The sequence below is a fragment of the Phodopus roborovskii genome, unplaced genomic scaffold (assembly GCF_943737965.1).
Source record: "Phodopus roborovskii unplaced genomic scaffold, PHOROB, whole genome shotgun sequence".
NCBI lineage: Eukaryota > Metazoa > Chordata > Mammalia > Rodentia > Cricetidae > Phodopus > Phodopus roborovskii.
The window spans coordinates 3,905,075-3,916,005 of NW_026126485.1; the positions used below are offsets into that span (position 1 = coordinate 3,905,075).

The 10,931-nt window shown below is 42.8% G+C and overlaps 1 pseudogene; it reads right to left on the bottom strand.

Annotated features, from left to right (window-relative positions):
* Nucleotides 1–8,618: 8,618 nt before the first annotated feature.
* LOC127229775 (kinesin-like protein KIF22) lies at nt 8,619–10,414 on the bottom strand (annotated as a pseudogene).
* Between the last annotated feature and the right edge of the window lie 517 nt (nt 10,415–10,931).

Consider the following 10,931-nt stretch of genomic DNA (forward strand, 5'->3'; position numbering starts at 1 on the left):
GAATAATTTTGTGTCATCACAGGTTGGTGTAATTTAGAAAGAGGGAACTTCAGTTAAGAAAATGTCCCATTGCATTGGCCAATGAGAAAACCCTGACTAAGACAGCTACCCAGAGGCTAAGAATTCTTGGAATCTGCCAGGCATGAGAAATGTAAATATTTCACATCTAAAAACCTTAGGAAGTTGGACCAATTGTATGCCAGTCCCTTCAAGGATGTTCTGTGTCATAGAGAAACACCATAGAGTCTTCTTCATTGTGGTCCTGGTTTGCATACTGAAGTACTATGGGATATGACTGATTGGTTGCTGTGGTTATGAGTCTGTAGTAACTAAAATACTGGCTTTGCTCCTTTGGGAGGTTATGAGCAGTGATGAGTCATGTTGTATGAGGGCAACATTTAGTTTTCTTAGTGTTTTATCTTAGGATTGAACCTAGATTCTGCCCACTCATAAACTTTTCCTTCAAAATTGACAGAGACCACATAATAGTAATTATTTGACTCTTTCAAATTATTTTTTGAGTATTTACTGTCATGCCTTCAAAGATTGTGATTAATGGCCATTTCTTGATTTCTGTCTTCAGCACTATCAGTTCACACTCCATTATGGAACACGGTGACATGACTATCTTTAACTCCTTTTCTTCATCACAAACATCCATCTATTTGTTTTTTACCCACCTAACTCTCCAAATACCAATTTATACCATAATTTTGGTGATTTACTATGAATATTTAAATACTACTCAAAGCTGAGCCATGTAGAAAACAATCACTTTAAATATCATGAACCTTTTTTTTTTTTTTTTTTTTTTTTTTTTGCTTTTCCTGAGTCAACTAGGATTGCTAGCTTGTTTTCTTAATTTCTGTCTCTTCAGGCCTATTTAGCCCTGAGCTCTCTGTCAATGTCATAATTTTTTTCCTTAACACAGCTGTATACAGCAGGCACTATTCATTTCATTGATTCTTTGTAGTGTACTCGAGTCTAAATGGACTGTCTTTTTTAGTGCCAGGAGCCTAGTTGTTACATTGGCCCATGTTTCTCATATTTGTTATTTTTTCAACACTGTGACCAAATACCAGAGAAAAACAACTTAAGTTGAGGAATTATTTATTTTTTTGGCTCATGGTTTCAAAGGTGTCAATCCATGACCCTTTGCTTTGTTTGTTCTAGGGCCTAAGGTAGAGCATCCTGGCAGCAGGAACATGTTACAGAGGTTGTTCATTTCATGAGGGACAGGAATGAGAGGGAGAAAGCAGGGAGGAAGGGGAAGAGGAGGGGAGGGAAAGAGACAGAGAGGGAAGAGAATCATCAGGGCAATATCTCCAAATATTTCTAGAACTTCCCCCAGTGGCACCATTACCTGGGGGCCGAGTGTTTAGCACATATGAACCTTTGGAGGCCACTCATGCTCAAACTAGCACTTTGTTCTCAGCCTTCCTAGTTCCCTGTTTCCTGGGATTACTTTTTATTTATTTCATTGTCTTGATAGAACACAATAACCATAGTGGTTGATGTTCAGTAGGCCATGACAGGTGAATTTGTAAGGCTTCGCACATCCTAAAACAGAAACATTTATTTTACTTCACCACAAGCTTAGCCTTTGATGAGGTATAGTGTTCAGTACTGGAAATAACATTTCTTTCAAAACTAAGACATTCTGACATTGTTCTGTATTTCTGTGTCATTTTGATTTCTGTCTGCTTCATTACTTGTCCCTAGTATTCTGAACTTTCATGACAGTATCCTAGATACTTCCTTGTTCCCCTTGAAAGGAAACTCATGTCCTTGACTGCTAGAAAATTATGTTTTTGTGTTGATCATATCTTTTTTTCCTCTCTCTGTGTCTGAACTACTACTCTGAGTGTCAGAACTCCTAGATCAACACTCATCTCCATGCTTTATCTTCTCAGAAACTGTTTCAATTTTGTCTTTCATTATACCTGCCAAATTTCTCATGTTTTAAAGTTTTTAAAGTTGAGTTATTTTTATGTCTTTGTGTGTGTGTGTGTGTGTGTGTGTGTGCCCGCCCTTTAGGAAGCATCCTTTGGTTTTATGGAAGCAATGTGCTTTTTCTATGTTGATGTTAAAGAATGTTTAGAGTTTTCTTCCTATATAGCCTTTGCTTCTTTAATTTCTTTTGGATCTTAGTGCCCATGTTAGAAACTTTTCTACCATGTCTGGTGATTTGGGCCATCTGCTTCCACTTTAGCCTAAGGTATTGTGGCAGTTGGAAGATCTTTGTTGCCTAGTGGTTCTTGTGAATTTGTGGGTTCACTGCAGGGGGTGTAGCTGGGCTGTTGTAACTGGGAAACAGTGTCAGAGGGTAGGGAACTTTTCATGAAGAACATGGGTTTGGTTCCTCAGAGAAGGATATTCTCATGTTCATGGAGCTGGGGCAGGTCTTGCTGCCAGCATTCAGAGAAACTCCTAGATTCCATGAATAATGAAAATAATCCATTTACTTTCAGTGTGGTATATTCATGCCTAGCTGGGTCTTGATCTTCAGGGTTCCCCTTAGATAATGAACCACAGGTCTATTCCTGGATATGGGGAATCAGTGATTAGATTCATGTTCTAACTTGTAGGCAATTTAGCACCATTTAGTTTAGACTCTGACAAATACACATCCACACATTCAAGCAGAAACACATGCACACATGCATATACATAGAAAACTCAAACATACTCACACAGACATACTCATGCACAGACACTTATACCTGCACACTCTCATGCTCTCACACTGACATATTTCAGTCATATACATACACTTTAATATACTCACAGACGTGTATAAACATACACTGAGAAGCATACAATCACATCACATATCAATACTATATATGTGCTTGCATGTACACATACATGTATATGTCCACACTTATACACACATAGACATTCACACATAGACATACATATACACATATAAGTTCAGTATCACATGTGCACTCACACAAAGACATAAAAACATTGGGGAGAGACTTAATATGTAAATTGCAACAAGCACCTGCTGCGGAGTATTTGTTTACACTGTGAAGATGTGTCTTTGCCAAGGTACCTTCTGATTGGTTTAATAAAGAGCTGGATGGCCAATAGCTAGATAGGAGAGGTTAGGTGGACTTTTGGTGACAGAGTGGCCTCTGGGAAGAAGGAAGGTGTTGTTGCCAGCTAGATGTGGAGGAAACAGGATGGACAGTGTGGAGATGGGGTAATGAGCCTTGTAGAAGAATGTAGATTTAAACATCTGGGTTAATTTAAATTATAAGAACTAGTTAGGAACAAGCCTGAGTTTCATAATTAATATTAAGTCTCTGTGTCATTATTTTCAGACTTGCAGTCCTGATGAGAAAGTAAAACTACAAGAATGCACTGAAGGCCAGACTCTGGAGCAATGTACTTAATACACAGCCTTCATGCTTTGTTGTGTTTTATACTTAGGAGTGAAATAAATAGCAAACCAGACTACACATATGCAAACAAGATACTAAAAATTGCTGGGATGAAAATAAAACAGAGTGTAGGATAGTGTTTTGAGATGGGAGAGAGGATCCTCTTCTCCAATGTGACTTAGAAGGTCCCTCTCTCTCTCTCTCTCTCTCTCTCTCTCTCTCTCTCTCTCTCTCTGTGTGTGTGTGTGTGTGTGTGTGTGTGTACATAACTTAAGTGATTTCCTCTATTGATGTAAGATTCAGCCTAGAGGTCATCAGTTGCTCCTAGTCCTAGGCAGCATGCCCCAGGGATTATTTTCTGTCTCTACCTCCAGAGTGCTTGGGTTATCAGTGATCGCCATGCCTACCTATCTTTTTTATATGGATTCTGGAAATCTGAACTCTGCTCCTTCATGGTTGTCTGGCAAGTTATTCTTCTACTGAGCTGTCTCCTCAGTCCAGGAAAGATCTTTCTGAGGTGGCTGTGTCAGTGTCTACTTGAAAGGCTGCAGAATAGTCAAGCCCCCCAGTCAGAACAAATAGGCAAGTGGACAATTTACAAGACCTGATAGGATTCAGGAGAGTTATGGCAACATACTGAGATTTCCAAAGATGCAGTGGGCTGGTTAGGGGATCAGGAAGTGTGGGAAAGTAGGAAAGTCACTCATAGTGTGCCTTTCTTTACACCCAGACATCACACTGAATTAGTTAATTTTATCAGGCTTGTAAACGAAAGAGAAAATGTAAGGGAAGAAGGATTTATTTTGGCTCTTAGTTTCAAATGGGTCAGTCCATGGTTTCTTGGCCCTGTGTCCTGAGGCAAAATGCCATAGTGGTAGGTGAGTGTAACTGGGCAGATGGTGAACAGGAAGCAGAGAAATGGAATGATGTGCTTAGCTGCCTTTGTTCTTCCCTCCCTTTAATTTCATCCAGGTCCCCAGCCCATGAATGTGGTATTAACACAATCAGGATGGGTCTTCCCACCCCAGCTAATCCTCTCTAAAAACACTCCCCACAGACAAGCCCAGAAGTGTGCCTCACCAATCTAGCTGACTCTAGGTCAGTAAAGCTGACAGTGAAAAGTAACCATCACATTAATGACCTTGGAATATTTTATTCAGATCCAAGTTACTACATTGGGAGTTTTCTTAGATTTGGGACTAGGCAGAGCATGGGGACAGTAGATGCTGTAAAACTCCATCCATGAAAGCATCTGTGTTTTCTGATGTCCTTCTCTCCACCACCATGGTCTCTGGATGGCCTGGTCAGTCATATCAGCTGGATGACTACTGTCTGACACTTCCTTAAATGGAAAGGCTGTCAAATGTGGCACTCTACCTCTCAGGAGGGTAGCTGCTCTGTGTCCTCTGTCAACCCTGTCTGCTGACAGGGTTGTACCCACAAGTTCTGACAAAGCTAACGAGGAGACACTAACTTCTTTTGTCCCTGGAAGGCGGCAGCTACGCAGAATGGCCTCTTATCCTGTCTTTGGCTGTCAGCCTTTTACACACCAGAATCCTTGTTTACCCTATGAACTGAGGGTGACTGATAATATTCCAAGTCACACTGTGTGACTCCAACACAGAGAGATGGGGATGGTGCACTGTGCTCTGTCTAACACCAGGCGTGATCTTTCAGCACCAGAATGCCTGGTGACAAAACAAACGAACACAAACCCCAACTTTAACAGGTTGGTTTTTCCCCCCCTCATAGCTCTGGGAAAGAAGAAGAAAACACAAAGAGTTAAATAAGAAGCATTCTCATAGCCACTTTTTGGATATGTATATGGTATATGTGTGTGTGTGTGTGTGTGTTTGTGTGTGTGTGTGTTTGTGTGTGTGTAGATATGTTTGCCTGTGTGTATACAGGTGGAGTAATGTCAGGAATCGTTTTCAAGCACTCTTTCACCTTATTCAATGAAGTAGGACTTTCAATCAAACCCAGAGCTCAAGGATGTGCTCTGGGGATCTTACCAAAGAAAGGATCCAAGCTTGAGTCATCACACTTGCCCTTCACTGCTGAGTCATCTCCATAGCCACCCCCCCTCCTCATTCTTTTGAGACAGAGTCTCTCACTGCACTCAGAGCTTGCTGTTTCAGCTAGCTCACCTGGCCACTGAGCTCTGCAGATTGCCTTGTCTCTGTCCTGCCCCAGATATCCTGTTTTCTGGCAGTTTCCAAGTCTGGGACAATTAGGTTTTTGCATTTATTGGCAAGAGCTGAGAACTGTATTGATTTGATTTGGTTCAAGAATAAAGGAAACCCAGGAGTCATGTTCTCCTAATTAATTTTTCATATCCCGTGACCACTAGTGCTTCTACAGACAAGTGAGGCCAGCAGTGGTTTTTCTGATACTTTCTAGATGTCTGCAGACTCCTCTTGTCTCCTAATCCTCCATAGCCAGGGAAGGGACACAGCTGTCTTCTCAAGGATGATGGATCTGAAAGTAATTGGGGTTGGGGAACAGAGAGACAAAGTCAGATAGACACACAGAGAAGGTTGAGTAGTTAAATCTCATAGTTGACCTTCTTGAGTGACCTTCTTGAGATGAAGATAGTGTGACTTTCATTTCCTAGCAGGGAAATGCAGGAGTCCAAGGTGCCCAAAAGGAGCCTCTCAGTGACAAATAGGATAGGTACAATGTGAATGGTGAGTTTCCTTTAGTGCACTATGACTGCTCTGTACCATGGGGTCATGAAGATACTGATGTGCGTCACTATTTGTCATCAGTAAACATCTTCTCTTTATCAGTGAGGTCCTGCAGGTCTTGCTTTGCAGGGCTCTGGTATGTGGCAGGGGCACAGCCTCTCTGTGAGTCATCAGAGAAAGCACATGTTTCACTGCCATGGAGTTGCTGATGTTTGTTTCTCCACTGGCTTGTGAATGCTTTCAAAAGAGTAATTCTGTCCCTATACCTAGTTCCTAAGCTTTGTCCAAATGAACCCCCAAGCCAGTTCTCTAATAGATAAGAAATAAAGAAAAGTAAATATGACCTCAAATTTTATCTTCCCTGGAGATCCTAGTCTTGGGCATTTTTGTGTCTAGAATTTGGTTCTGTATGAATGCAGGACACAGGATTTGAGGAAGGAGTACCATAGTTTGAATCTAAAACGCTCCCCCAGGCTTATGCTTTAAATACTTGTTTCCCAGCGGGTGCTATTATATTGTGTGGCTGTGGAACCTTTAGGAGGTAGGGCCTGGCTGGTGAAGTAGAACAGAGTGGTAGGCCCAGTGTTGTGGCCTCATTCTCTGTTTCCTAGTCTACTACCATGTGAACAACCACAACTACACACTGTTGTTGCCGTGGACTGAGCTTCTTCCTGCCTGCCCTGCTGTCATCCACTGAAGTCTCTGGATCTGGAAGCCATACGTTTCTCTTTTAAGTTGTTTGTGTACGTATTTTGGCAACAGTGGTGAAAGGAAAATAGAGTTTTCCCAATGGTGGGTCTTTCTGCTATGAATGACCTGTTGCCTCACTTCCTGTTTTCTCAGTGCAGTTGATAAGGTCCACACTGAACCAAGAAATGGTCCTTAGGAATCGTCTGGTGCAGTCTGCTTGTTGTCTTCAGCAGGGAGATCCAGAAATTCAGTAGGTTACTAATACAAGACTGGCTTCTTCCTGCTGGGTAATGTGGAAGGATGCACAAGGCCCTGGGGAGCAGAGGGAAATGAACAAGGTAAAGTATGTGACGATTGTCCTGTCAACCTAGCCCTGTTGCTTGTCTTGCTCCTGGGATAGGCTGTGTTCCTTTGGGGTTCCCTCTGACCCCAGACTCACTAGAAACACAAAGAGGAGCCCAGGGCCTGTCCAGTGAGCCCATTTCATGATGGGGGCTGCTTGTTTGGAAGACGATTCACTTATGACTATTAATAAAGCTCAGTGACAATATTAGTTTCAGCCTTTTATTTATAATTACTTTGCTTATTTTATTTCCATGTATATGCACATTTGCATGTATATGTTTGTACATTTCATACATGGCTGGCATACATGATTATGTAGGTGCACATGCGCTTTAAGTACATGCATATGGAGGCCAGAATGTCTTTCTCAGGTGCTGTCTGTCTTGGGTTTTTTTGAGACAGGTTCTCTGGCTGTCCTGAATCTCACATATGAAAAACATGTATATAACCTTCCCCCCCCCACACACACACAGTAAAGACAATGTATTTTATCTGGATCTTAGGATAAGGGAACACTTTGACATATAAAAGTATTCCAGATTATTAAGTTTGTTTCATTCCACGCACTGCTGACCGTTAAAGTGGATGTGGTTGCATGGCTAACTCTGTCTAATGAAATATGAGCTATTGACTGCTATGTGGTCAGTGTTTCTTATTCTCAGCTATGTAACTGAGTACTGGATTGTGAAGAATAGAGTGGAACTTCTAGCTCACAGTCAATGGGAGGTAAGCAAAACCCCGTGTGGGCAGATGTTGCTATCTAGGTCTTGTTTATTACAGAAGTGTAACCTAGCCTAACTGGACAGAAGCAAGTTTCTTCCTGATGTTCATTTTCCTCTCATGTGGCATTTGGCCTTGATGAAACTCCCTCAGTAGCCATCTTCTTCATCCTCCTTGCTGCAAGCTCTAGGTGCCCATTTCCTTGACTGTCCTTTCTCCGTAAAAATGCCTCATGCAGCCACACTCCAGAGACTGCCTCCCTGACAGCAAACTCATCTCCTTCATTGTCTAATTTTGCTTTATTTCATTTCATCTTTTATATCTCCATCAATTACATGGAAACTGAAGAGGAAATAACAGCACTTACAAATATTCTGTGACTTCACTGTCTTAAACCTAAAGCAAAAAACAAAGACAAAATCTTTGATATTCCTCTTTTGGTTAACCATACCGTTTTATCAGGTCCTCAATAAGGACAGATCGAAAGCTACATGAGAAGAGAAAACATAGGGAAGATGGATGACAATGATAATAGCACTAGGGTGGAGGCTAAAAGAAGCCACTGAATCCCTTTGGACTGGAGTTACAGATGTTTGCAGGCCACTATGTGGATGCTGGGAGTCCAACCTGAGTCATCTTACCACTGAGGCATCTCTCCAGGCGCTCACCTTTCAGAATTGCAGCAAGTTTGTTTGTTTGTTTTTCATGAAATAAAAACTGTATTTACACAAATGTGTCATTATACAAGGATTTTAAAAGAAAAAGTAGTGTTAAGAGCTGGTAGTCAAGAAGGACCAGAGTGCTGGTTGGCAACCAAGCTCAAGAGGTTTGCCTTCAGGAAAGACTCCACCTGCTTTGCAGAGATGCCTTCCACCTCTTCCAAGTCCTCCACCTTGCTGAAGGGACGGTGGCACTCCCTCTAGCCCATGATGAGCTGGGCCTTCTTCTGGCCAATGCGTTGTAGGCTGCACAGATCTCGAGCTGAGCCTTCATTGGTCAGATACAATACATTTTTGTGCCCCATGTGCCAGTAACTCTTAGCTAATCTGTAGCTCCCTACAGTCCTCAGCCTTTTCCACAGGCTCAGGTACATGTGATGGCTCCAACTTTCTTTTGTGGCCTCCCTTCAGGAAATGGATCTTTGACTCTGTCTACTTCTGAATCAGTTGCAGGAGCATCACCATAGCGTTTTTCAGGGGCTCTGCCACCGTGCCTGTACAAGAGGGAAGGGGCTGGAGATGCATATTCTCTTTCTCCTTTGGATCTGTCACCTTTTGGGCCAGCACCTTGGCCTCCAGTTCTTTTTGCTTCATCTTAAGCCTCTCAATCTCCAAGTCTTTTTCGTTCTTTGTCTTAATGAGCACTATTCGCTCTCCCTTTGGAGTATTTAGTAAAAGTGTTCCTTGGTTCTCCTGGGAGCCCAGCAAACGATCCAAGCTAAGGAGGCTCTCCACCATGGCTGGGTCCATATTGCTTAGCTTCTGTAAGATGCTTAGTTTCTGGGAGGCAGAGCCTGGAACTGCTATAGATTCAGGGCTCCCAGTTGATTCTTCTTCAGGGCCTTTGGCATTCTTTGCCTCTGATGGGCATAGCAGTTCTTTCTGAGACAGCTTAACAGGTGCCAAGGCATGAGGCTGTAGACTCTCATTGGTGAAAGGCCAGTTAATCATATCCTTGGATCTAGCAGTGAAGTTCAACACTGAGACTGCAAGTGAAAACGTCTTTCCCGAGCAATGCTGGCAATGATGAGCTGAGCCACCCAGAGAGTCCTGCAATAAGCGAGTGAGCTTGCTGTCCCAGTATGGTATACGAAGAGGAAGGTATTGATGGCTCCACTCTCTTTGAGCTGAATGCCCTGGTTGCCTGTGCTACGGTTGTTCTCTGAACCAGCCAAATCTATAAGGTAGAGTTTTCCTTCCCGCTGGTGAAATGGAGCCAGACATTCACACTGATCCATCTTGACCAGCAGTATTGCATGACTATGGGAAGAGCCCTGGTTAAGCTGGGTGGCTCCTACAACTCAATTTCTACTGGCCAGCAGGAAGTTCTGCTCAAACTCAGAGAAGCTAGTGATGGGCTTCTTTGTGAGGTCAGGAATCAGGATGTTTCCTCAACAGTCTTCTCGGATCGCTAGGTCTCCTAATTCAGGATCCAAGAGGTCTAATACCTTTTTCTGGCACATCTCTAAATAGGTCAAAGTGACAGAAAGGTCCCAAGGCCAGCCCTCTGACCTTTGTTCCTTTGTAAGCTACAGGAGGTCCATGAGAACCCTGGGAATTACTCCAGGAAGTTCTGGGCTACCCAGCATTGTGTGTCTTCCCTGCCCCAGCAGGTCCATAGGCAAGCACACTGGCATTCTGCCCTTCCAGCAAGTGCCTTAGGATGGACTGTACTGAACCTACATAGATGTCCTGTTGAGTGCTCTTCTCCTCATAGAAGGCATCGGACGGATACTTGAGTGTCTCCTGGTATTTCCTCCAGTTGGCCACCTCAAGAGAGCAGCTGTCTATGCCTGGTACACAGGGGAGTTCGTTTGCTTTTGTTGCTTCATCCATAAATGGCCGCAGTCATACAGCTACCCTTATTTGAGCTGGAGGTACATGCCCACTAGACCCTTCCTTGCTTAGGTAGCGACCAACTCCTGAAGTTGCAGCCTCCATCTCCCGTTGCCAATTGGCAGCCTCCATCTCCTGTTGCCTCGGCTTCGATTTAGCAGCAATGTCCGTATTCCTTCCTTCTTCAGCCCTGTTTCTCTTTTCGTTTGTTTTGTTTTTAAAGCTTTATTTTTACTTACGGCTATGTGTGTTTCTGTATGAATATATACCATGTGTGTGCAGGTGTTCATGAAGGCTAAAGAGGGTGTCAGATACCCTGGAACTAGAGTTATAGTAAGTGGTGAGCTGTCAGATTTTGGATGCTGGGAACAGAACTCAGGTCCTTTGCAAGAGCAGAAAGTGCTATTAATGTCTGAGCCATCTCCCTAGCTACCATCATATAGTGCCTAAATGCTTCCAAAATTCAGATAAGTAGGCTATTTGTGTGTTTGTTCATATAATTTCCCCTGCCATATACATTAGTGAAGTTATGCCTTTAGTTT